Here is a 10,822-nt window from a genome sequence, read left to right on the forward strand (position 1 = left end):
GTAGCATATGGGCCATACTATCTCTGTCACAACAGAGGTAACTGTAACCGATGATTCTGCTGTACAGAGTGAAAGCTGACACAAGCAAAATGATTGTGGCTGTGCTCCAAAAAAAAAAAAATTTATTTACAAAACACTTGGTAGGGTGAATTTGTTTTGTGGTCCATAATTTGTCATTGACCTGATCTATACCAATAACTCAAAACACTTCATCTTTAATCTAGAACCTTCTATTCACTTTCTGACTGCTATGGTTTGAATGTTTGTGTCCCACCCACCCCCAAATTCATGTGCTGCAAACTTTAATGCTCAATGTAACGGTATTAGGAGGTGGGAAATTTGGAAGGTGATTATGTTGTGAAAGTGGAGCCCCCATGGATGAGATTAATGAGAAGGAGAATAAAAGAACCCCAAGAGAGCTCCCTTGCAAACTTCTGCCACATAAGGATAAATGAGAAGCCTGCAACCTGGAAAAGGGGCACTGACCGGACTACGTTGGTGCCGTGATCTCGAACTTCCATCTCCAGAACTGGAAGAAATGAATTCCTGTTGTTTAAAAGTTACTGGGTCTGTGGTATTTTGTTATAGAATCCAAAACAAAGACAGTGACTATTAGCCATCTCTTCCTTGATGTCCCATGGACCCTTCTAACCTCTTTCACTGTCTTCCCCACCAAAATCCTACTTTCTTCTTCTATATTTCAGATTCTGGTATTGTTATCGCTCCCATCTCTCATGCTAATGCCTTAGAAGTGATCATTGACCAATTCTCTTTCTCATTCTACTGTAGACAGTTTTTGTCAAATTTGCTATCTAAATATATCCTGCACTTCCCTCCCATTTAAGCACACCTGTCATTTTATTTTTATTATTTTTTAATTTTAATAATATATTTTATTTAACTCACTATATCTAAAATAGTTTCAACAGGTAATCAATATAAAATATTACATATTTTACATTTTTTTTCATTCTACCTTGCTTGGATTTCATTCCAAATTGCACATCTCGGTTGAGACTAATAACATTTCAAATGCTCCAATGTCACATGTGACTAGTGGTTAATCATACTAGAATGCATAGATATCAAGTCTCGAAATGGAAGTTGGACATATAATGTCTGCTTGTTTCACTTTTTGTGATGTTAATATCCAATCTTCAATGGCTACTAAAACCACTGTGTAAACAGTTACGTGGAATTCTCTAATGAATGGACACTAGAAAATACAGACCAATATTAACAACACACCTGCTGTCTAATGTAGTAAAGTAGTATCTTTCTTTCTGTTAGCATAAGTAGCTAGTTAGTATTAATAAAGGAAGGGGTAAAGGGAATCAGACATTAAGCATAATAAACTAAGGAATTGAGCCAAAGAATAAGGATGCCTCACTAGGAAGTTGTAGTATTCATAGGCTCCCAATGGGATTACTGTATCCTCCACCCTCAGAACATAATCCCCAAAGAGTGCAGGAAGAATCTGTTATGGTCATTAGTCAGGATTATTTGGGGAGGAATAAAAATAGCAGGAGAAATACCTGTGCCAGGCACATGCCCAGTAGAAGCCAAGATGCCACAGGAGGAGTCCTGCTGAGGCTTACAAAGTAGGAGCCAAAGATGGTGATCATAAAGGCCTCTCTGTCTCGCCTGGGAAAAGGATCAGATAGTTAAGGGACACAGAGCCCCGGAAGATCTGGGAAGTAGATTGATTAGGGGGAAGGCCCAACACAAGCCTAGAAATAATTGAGAAATTGATTGTTTAGTTTGAAAGGGTGCCTGGTCTTCCGAAGACCAAGGTAGTATAATCAGAGCTTAACAAAGGCCTCAGGTTCAATAACTCCCATTTGTTTGCCCATTCGTTTATGTGTTCTCTCTCTGTGGCAGCCATGTGGGCCCAGCAGCCACATAGGGCCCAAGAACAAGCCCAGCAGCCATGAGGGCTTTGATCGAGTGTGGAAGCAAGTGTAACCGTGGCTACAGCAGTGCAGCGCCTGTCAGAGGAGAGCTGGGAACAGCGGCTAAGTTAGTTGGATGAAGACAGAGATTGAAATGTACTGAACCAATGGCAGAGAATTTCTGGAGCCTTGCCTTTCTTCTGGGCTTGATGAAGCAAAACTGGTCTTCTTCCACAGTGGGACAGACAGAAATGAGACACAGGGAACCTGGGGACAGTCTTTTATTTCTATTCCAATAAATCTTACCACTGTACTTCATCCTCCCATGAGTGCATTCTTGGAAATGCTTGTCCTGTGGCTCTGTTAAAGGATCCCATTTCTGTCGGGAACATCCAGCAATAATGAAGGGATGGGACTAGCCATGGCTTGTGGTAAGAACTAGGACCTCTCTTTCCTTGTGCTGGAAAGTTGATAGGTCTCTCTCTCTCCTCCTTTTCTTCCTCGGGGATGCCTGGATAATCACACTGCAGCTGCCTGCATTTCCCAGCAGACAGTATTTGGGGTGGGAAGGAACTCTGGGCACAGTCTAGAACCGGGCTGGCCTGGTATTCTTTGGGTGTTCTACAGGGAAAGGCTCTGAGGCAGAAGCCTGCCATTCTTCCCAAATTTGCAGCTTTTGTATCTTATGTTGTTTTAGATTGTAAACTAACCCTATAGAAATAAGATAACTAAAAAATAATAGGGGGAAAGATAGGAGAATCCAGTTGTTAGAGTTTAGCCTTAATTGATAGGCCTAAGTGACTAATTCTTGTGGAAAGCTGTTATTCCAAAATTGTGAAGCTTTTGAATAAAGATTCCTTTCCTTTATCACCAAAGCTTTGCCTCTGGAATTTTGCCTAGAGGATGGCAGGGACACAGGACTCCAACTTGCTTTCAGTAACAACAGGAGCCTGGAATACAGCAATGGGCCCCAAGTGGGTGGTCTGGCTGGTGATGGCTCCCATTTTGTTGGGCCCCACGCAGCAGCAAGATGTGTTAGCATATCTGGGTGCCAGGGACTATCCCCAGGGCATGAGCGCACCACAAACGTGGATGTGCTTAGCCCCTCAGGCTGCCTCCTTGAGCAGTTGCAGCTGGGAAAGAGGACGGGCAGCTGGGGTACCCAGGAAGTCGCACTCCAGAAGCAGAATCACCCAGCAGTGGGTGTGCACAGGCTCCCTGCATTCTGGTCCTGCAGCAACCACCAGCCTATCACCCTGCGAGGACCCGCAGTGCTGTGGAATGGGTCCCTTCCTTACTGCACACTGGGCTATGAGAGTGCTGTGTTTGGGCCACAGTGGCTGAGGGGTTTGCTAAGGATGAAGCAAGCCCATTTGGCCTACACCTATGAAGGCGGGGCTAAGGAGAATTCCAGATCTGGAGCTGCAATGGCATGGAGCAGAAGAGAGGAACAGCAATGGGAAAACATACACAGGCAACAGAGGCGAGAACCAGAGAGAGCCCACCCAGGAGCCAGAGAGCCCGTGAGCCAGAGAGCCAGCCCTTTTTATTTCCTTGAGCTCTGGAGGCATTCAGCTTCTCAGCCAATCCCATCCTAGACTGATTATTATTGCCTCCGTGAACTCCACCTACAGCCCCTCCCTACTTCTCCCCAGTGATCCGATCAGATCTCTCTGTATCACTGCTGCTATCGCAGTTGCTGTTCTGAACCCAGGAATCAGGCGGGCCCATGGCAGCCAAGTTCCCCTAGCTGTGCAATTAAACATGGCAAGTCCTGCCTCCAAGGCTAAAACCTCGCAGACCTCAACCCTCATTAATATTCCTGTGGGTATATATTAAGTAGAAAACCTCAGATGTAAGTACTAGTAGAAATGGGAAGGTTTATATCAAACTAATTGGAAAGTAATAATTTCAAAAGAACCTCCACAAGAGAAAATTAATCTGGAGACTGAATGAATGTTTGTTAATCTGTCCCACAATTTTTGTGCCATGTCATACCCAAGGGTTCCTGATACTTTACAATCCTCCTAAAGAAAGCCAACAGGACTTGCCCTAAGAGCCCGGGTGCTGTCTGTTTAACTGGGGGGTCAGCCCAGTTAATCCTCAGGATGGCTTAATAGGGGAGGCTATCCTAACCTTACTAGGCCTCTTGAAGGCCTGGGGCTGCAGGAAATATGAAAGGCAGAGAAACAGACTACAGTCCAGCTACTAAAGGCCAGAGTTACAGGACGAGTTTTTCTACCTGAGGGAGGAGAGGTATGCCCTCACTTTGTACAAACGGGCCCAAGCGTGGGGACTTCCGATAGGGCTAGCCAAAGCTGGAGACCATCAAGATCATCCATGTGGTGTGAAGGCCACTTGACTGAGCAGAGTGACCACCACTGTGGCTGTTGGTAAATAAAGCTGTCCTCAGAAGATAGGTCAACACTCCGTACCTGAGCATAACATCGAAATCTTTGAGAAGGCCTTTACTCCCATCAGGACAGGGGTGAGGCATGGGCTTTGGGACACCCGAGCTGGCATGGGATTGTGTGTCACTCTAGGTACAGACCACACAACACAGGGCTAAGGAAAACTGGTGATGCCCAAGTCTTCCCTTACCTGCTCAACTTTCTCCTTTTCTGCAGGAAAGGAAGCCTCTCTCCTGGAAGAAAATACGCAACACCACCTCCATCCACAGTGCCTCTAAAGACTCCTTTTGGGGTGCATATTTGCCAACTGGGAGAAATTTAATTCCTGGTGCCTCAAAAAAAACAAAACAAAACAAAACAAAAAAACAAAAACCGCTTATAGATAATTGGCTTTATAAAACCAAAATCTGTACTTTGAGATGCAAATACCTGGTCTTCAAGGACTCCTATCTGGGCCATCTTTTAAAATGCAAATTTCTGGCAGGTAAATCTTATCAAGAAGGAAAAAAAAAAAAAAAAAGCTTAGCCATCTCAGCAAATCAATGTAATTTATTTCATCTGTTCCTTTCTAAATCAGTGGGTTTTGCCTTATAATACCTGCCTCATAGAAGTATACCTCTTAAAAGTGTATGTTTTCCAGTAAAGGAAGCTATGTTCCTAAAAGTTATGAAATATATTTGCTAATCCAAAAAATGTTCATTGTTTTTAGCTGTCTAATATAGAGCTGGAGTTTGGTCCTTTTCAAGGGACAAATATTTTCCTTTTGCTTCCTATTTTTCTTCCTACCTGATCCCTCCAGAATTTGGCAATTCTTAATGAGTGAGTCATGGCAATACATTTAGTTGTATGAATACAGTAAGAATATGTTCTCTTTATAATAGGACACATAAAGCCAATTTTCAATTATGGTTTTATTAACCAAGACCTTGACTCCGAGAGAGACAAATCTAAAATCTGGATGTCACCAGAGCTTTAAGGAATTAAGATTGACTTTGAAAGTTGATAAAAGCCCATTGGTCAAATAGCCTGGTACCTTACTTATTCATATGATTCATGGCAGCCTTTCTAGGTAAGGAACAAGTCTGCTTTCTTGTGAGATGGCAAGAGAGAAAACTCAAAACATTTTGGGGGACCTCAAGGACCTGAGGAATTTACCCAAACCCATAAGTATTGCAGGAAAAACCCTATAACAATTGTGTGGTTTGTCTTTTTTGCTCTGATGGACTAATTAAGGCTCAACCTGAAGATTTCTTACAAAATCCCAGAAAATCAGATTTGAAAGGTCTACATAACCAGTTACTATTCTTGTTGTATTTATGCAAATAGTCAGGCTACATTGAGACTGGCCTTAATGCAGTCTCTTTGATAAAAATGAAAGTAATTTTAGGAAGAAAAAGTTGTTTTCAATAGAGATCAAAATGCTCAGTTGTAGATATTAGACTCTAGTTAATTGTCTTCAAAGTTTTGTTTTCTACCTATAAACTTAACTGGCTCCTGAATTCTTCTAGTTTCCTTCAACCCTCCAAACTAATGTTCCATTTTTTTTGTTCCATCCTTTGATGAGGAATCATTGAGAACGAAATTTATTTTCTAAGGTTATGTACATCATACAAAATTTACTTGAACGCCTGATGACATCACCAGAATTGTTCAAACTGCAATCAAGGAGGATTTATCAAATTGCAATTGCTTGCTTTCATTCTGGCAAAAGCCTTATGTATGGAAGTCTTCTCAACTGACAGTCATACAGACTAAGAGACTCGTTTATGATTTGCTTTATTCATTAAACTTTGTCTTTTTCTTCTGTTTTCATAAACATACACCTTATTAAATACCTACTTGCTTGTTTATACAATGTAGACCTCATTTTGAAAGCCAATCTGCATCACAGCCTCATAAAATGAGACTCATTGGGTTGGCTGAACTGACCTGCTGTTAGGACTAGATGATTGAGTTGGTGAATTATAGAGTAGTTTATCAGCTCCGCTTCTAGAATGTAAAACTTTATTATTTAAAAGACGGAATGAAAAGACCAGGTTCTGCCACCTTGAAACTGCTTTCTATTTTCTGCCTGAGTGGTTCAGACAGAAAAAGCCTGCTTTACAAAGGAGATCTAGGACTGTTCCCCTTAGCCTAATTCAAATTAAGTATAGTAAACAAGAAAGTTTAGGCAGATGGGACAAACCTTTGTCCAGGGAAGCCCCTCCTCCAACTTAATCTGGGACATTTTAAAGTGTCTCCCTCCCTCTATCACCTGATTCTTACCTCTTACCAGACCTTTAGTTTGTATAATTCTTCTCATTTTTGGACAATGCCTTTTTAAACTTTTTTGTCAAATTGGTCACCCCTAGAATACAACACGAATGCCAGCTTCTTTAGCTATGCCATCCTCTCGACATTGTGTATTCCACCTCCTAAGGATAGCACCAAACTGACGCAGAATTTATAAAACCCCTCTTCCCTATGTGAAATCTCCCCTTCCCTTTTTCTCCTTTTTTCCTTTGACAGATAGCAAGAATCTCTGGGCCCAGGGAAAGGTAGGACTATGTCCCTTGACAATAAGAAGTAGCTACAGAAGTTGAGACCTTCATCCAGTTACTATTATAAGATTACAAAGTCAGTGTAAGAAACATTTGAACTTGCAGAGAATTTTTAATGAGTTTATTTGAGTCAAATGGATGACAATTGCCAGGAAGCAACATCTCAATGGATTATGCAATGCTCCAGAGAATGGCATTTTAGCACCTTATTTTATATATTAGAATCAAAGGAGGAGCTATGAGGGGGTTATATGAAGTCCACTGGTGATAGATTAGGGAGGCAGGAGAAAGCAAAGTGGGGAAACCTCTGGGATTGAATAGAAGGTAAAATGACAGACATCTACTTCTTTTACATAGGTGGATAAGGGTAGTTAACAATAAACAATGAGCTTAACAATAACAATGAGGGTATATGTGGTCTCAACTTGTGTCCAATGGGTTTGGGGAAAAAAGGGAAGTTACCTTGACATTCCACAGGCATGTTGTCATAGATGCAAAAGACAATAGACAAGCTTAGTTAAGATAAAAACTGAGCTTTGCAGAGAAAAACACTGGCCTAAGACATGACTGCCCATCAGGAACTGCTTTTAGTTAAATATTTTGTGGTTACTTTAGGTCTCTGAGTTTGAAAGGCTGCCCCACAAGCCTCCCCTGAGCTTGTCAGATTAATAAACGGCCCCTTTTCTTCCACAACAAGGACCCAGGGACTTTGAGGGGGACATTATGTTAGTGTAGGTGGCTAGTCAGTATTAATAAAGAAAGGAAGCAAAGGAAATCAGACATTAAGCATAATAAACTAGGGAGTTGAGTCAGACAATAAGTCTGATTCACTGGGAAGTTGTAGCAATCTTGGGTTCCTCAGGGGACAGCTGCATCCTTTGCCATCGGGACCTAATTATCAAAGCAGAGAAGGAAGGATTGTTACTGGTAATTAGCCAGGATTACTGAGGGAGGAATAAAAACAGCAGGAGAAATTCCTCGGTTGGGCACGTGCCCAGTAGAAGCCAAGATGGTGTAGGGGGAGGTCCTTCTGCTCAGGCAGGAGTGCAGTAGGAGCCAAGTTGGTAACCATTAAGTTCAGCCTGGAAAGAGTATCAGATTGGATAAAGGACACAGAATCCAGGAAGATCTAGAGAATTGATTGGTTAGGGGGAGGGCCCAACACAAGCCTGGGAAGGAATGAGAAATTGATTGGTTAATTTGAAAGAGTGCCTGGTGGTTCCCAAGCCCCAGATAACATAATCAGAGCCTAACAAAGCCCTCTGGCTTGGAAACACGCATTTGTTTGCCCATTCATTTGCACATTCTCTCTCCAGAGCAGCCATGTGGGCAAGTGCAGGCTCCAAGGTCAGGCATGGCAGCTGCATGGGCTCTAAGCAGGCTCCAAACATGAGCCTGGTACAGCAACACAGCATTGGCTGGAGCACAGCAGGGAACAGAGGCTAAGGTAGTCAGAAGGGAACAGAAACTAAACTATACTGAACCAATGACATAGAATTTCTGGACCCTGGCCTTACCTGTGGGCTTGATGAAGACAAGACTGGATTTCTTCCAGAGTGGGATGGATGGAGATGAGACACTGGAAACCTGGGGGCAGTCTTTCTTTTCTATTCCAAAAAATTTTACCACTATACCTCATTCTCCAATGTTTGAGTCCTTGGAAATGCTTTTCTTGCAACTCTATGGAAGGACTCCATTCCCACCAGCAACATCTCTATATTTGCCTTTCTTCTGTTACAAGTGTGCTCTTTGTAAAATATTGCAATATAAATATGATTATGTGTTCCCTGTGTGCAAAACTTTCAAAGCTCCCAAGCCTGAAACATCAATCCAAAACCAGATACAAAACCTAATTTCAGATGTCCTTAAAAATAATAAATAATTATTTCAAATGATAATTCCTCAGCAAGACTGGTGAGGATAAGCCTAGCACTAACCTACCTTTACATTAAATCAACGTTCATATGTGTCCAAAAAACAATCCTTCATGTTTTACCCATAGACTACAGTGGAACCTTGGCTCTTGAACTTTATTCATTCCTGAAGGTTGTACAAGAAGTGATTTGTTCAAAAACTGAATTCCCTTTGTTACCTGAGAGATGCATGATTGATCATACAGGTATAAGCATGAAAGTATTGTCAGTTCTCTTTGACAGCTGAGACTTTTTTTTGTGAACAACTTGGTCAAGAGCCGAATTGTTTGAGATGGGAGACATTCAAGAACCAAGGTTTGACTGTACATCTTAAACTTTGTATCTTTTCCTCTATGACTTATGCACAGGCAAATGCTTTTGGTCATCATACCCCATGTGGTCTCTTTGTCTTGTACAGACACAGTGGCTCCAGATGTGAGCCATTCAGAGAGCCAGCACCTGGACCTCTTTGTCAGAGGAATACCCTCAGGCTGCTCAGACTGTTTTGTCTGCTCATACAAGGACCTGAGAGTCATCTCCTCAGAAGCTGCCCTTGACTTATAATGGCAAGAGGAAGATGACATTGTTTATCACCTCCTTTTCCCCTGATTAGGACAACCTTAAAAAAGGGACCTATGCTATGTTCAGAGCTACCAAGAGAAATTGAGCCAAAATTACTTACACCGGGAATTTATTCAATGTTCCATGCTTGCTTGGCCTTTGTGATGGTTAATTTTATGCATCAACTTGGCTAGGTTATTGTACATAGATATTTGGTCAAATTGTTGTTGGATGTTGTTATGGAGGCATTTTCCAGATGAGATCAACATGTAAATCAGTATACTTTGAGTAAAGCTGACTACCCTCCCTAATGTGGTTGGGTCTCATCCAATCAGTCAGAGGCTGTAAGAGAAAACAGACTTAGGTGCTCAAAGGATTGAGGAAATCTGCCTCCACACTGTCTTCAAACTCAAGCTGTAACAGAAACTCTTCCTTGCATCTCCAGCCTGCCAGACTGTCCTGCAGAGTTTATACTTTCCAGCTTCCACAATAGTATGAGCCAATTGCTTAAACAAATCTCTATTTCTCTCTGCTGCACTGCATATGTATCATTTCTGTGTTATCATTAGATAGCCTGTTTCCTTGATAGCTGAACACAATAATAGCAACTACCTGAATGGTTAATTATTACAATATAGAATGAAAATTGAAGACCCTAGAGAAAGATGTATCATTTACTCAAGGCTGGAGAGTGTTTTAGTGTCTTTTAGAGTTTTCCTTTCCAAATTTTATATTTCGGACATTAATCTTGGTTTGAGGTTATTAACAAAACATATTGTAATGCAGTTTGTATACATGTATAGACAAAAGTAAGTTTACAGCTATGAGTATGTGAAACAGTTTTTTCTTGTATTATTATTTATTAATTACTGTATTGTTTTCCATATAAACTGTAAGCCTACATTTGCCACTCCTGTACAGTAAAACCATAAGACTAGAGTTGCAATATTTTGTCATTGTAAATGACTCAGCTAAAAATACAGAAATTTTATTTTATTTTTAAGTATATTTTATTCATTATGCTATTACAGTTGTCCCATTTTTTTCTCCCCTTTATTCCCCTCTGCACTGCACCCCCGCCCACCAAAATTCCCCCTACCTTAGCTCATTTCCATGGGTCATATATATGAGTTCTTTGGTTTCTCTATTTCCTATACTATTCTTAACCTCCCCCTGTCTATTTTGTATCTACTATTTATGCTGCTTATTTCCTGTACCTTTCCCCCATTCTCTCCCCTCCCCCTCCCTGCTGATAACCCTCCATGTGATCTCCATTTCTGTGATTCTACTCCTATTCTAGTTGTTTGCTTAGTTTGTTTTTGTTTCTGTTTGTTAGGTTCAGTTGTTGATAGTTGTGAGTTCGTTATCATTTTACTATTCATAGTTTTGATTTTCTTTTTCTTAGATGAGTCCCTTTAACATTTCATATAATAAGGGCTTGGTGATGATGAACTCCTTAACGTGACCTTATCTGGGAAGCACTTTATTTGCCCTTCCATTCTAAA

The sequence above is a fragment of the Pteronotus mesoamericanus genome, unplaced genomic scaffold (assembly GCF_021234165.1).
Source record: "Pteronotus mesoamericanus isolate MK-2021 breed Mesoamerican mustached bat unplaced genomic scaffold, CSHL_Meso_final contig_82, whole genome shotgun sequence".
NCBI lineage: Eukaryota > Metazoa > Chordata > Mammalia > Chiroptera > Mormoopidae > Pteronotus > Pteronotus mesoamericanus.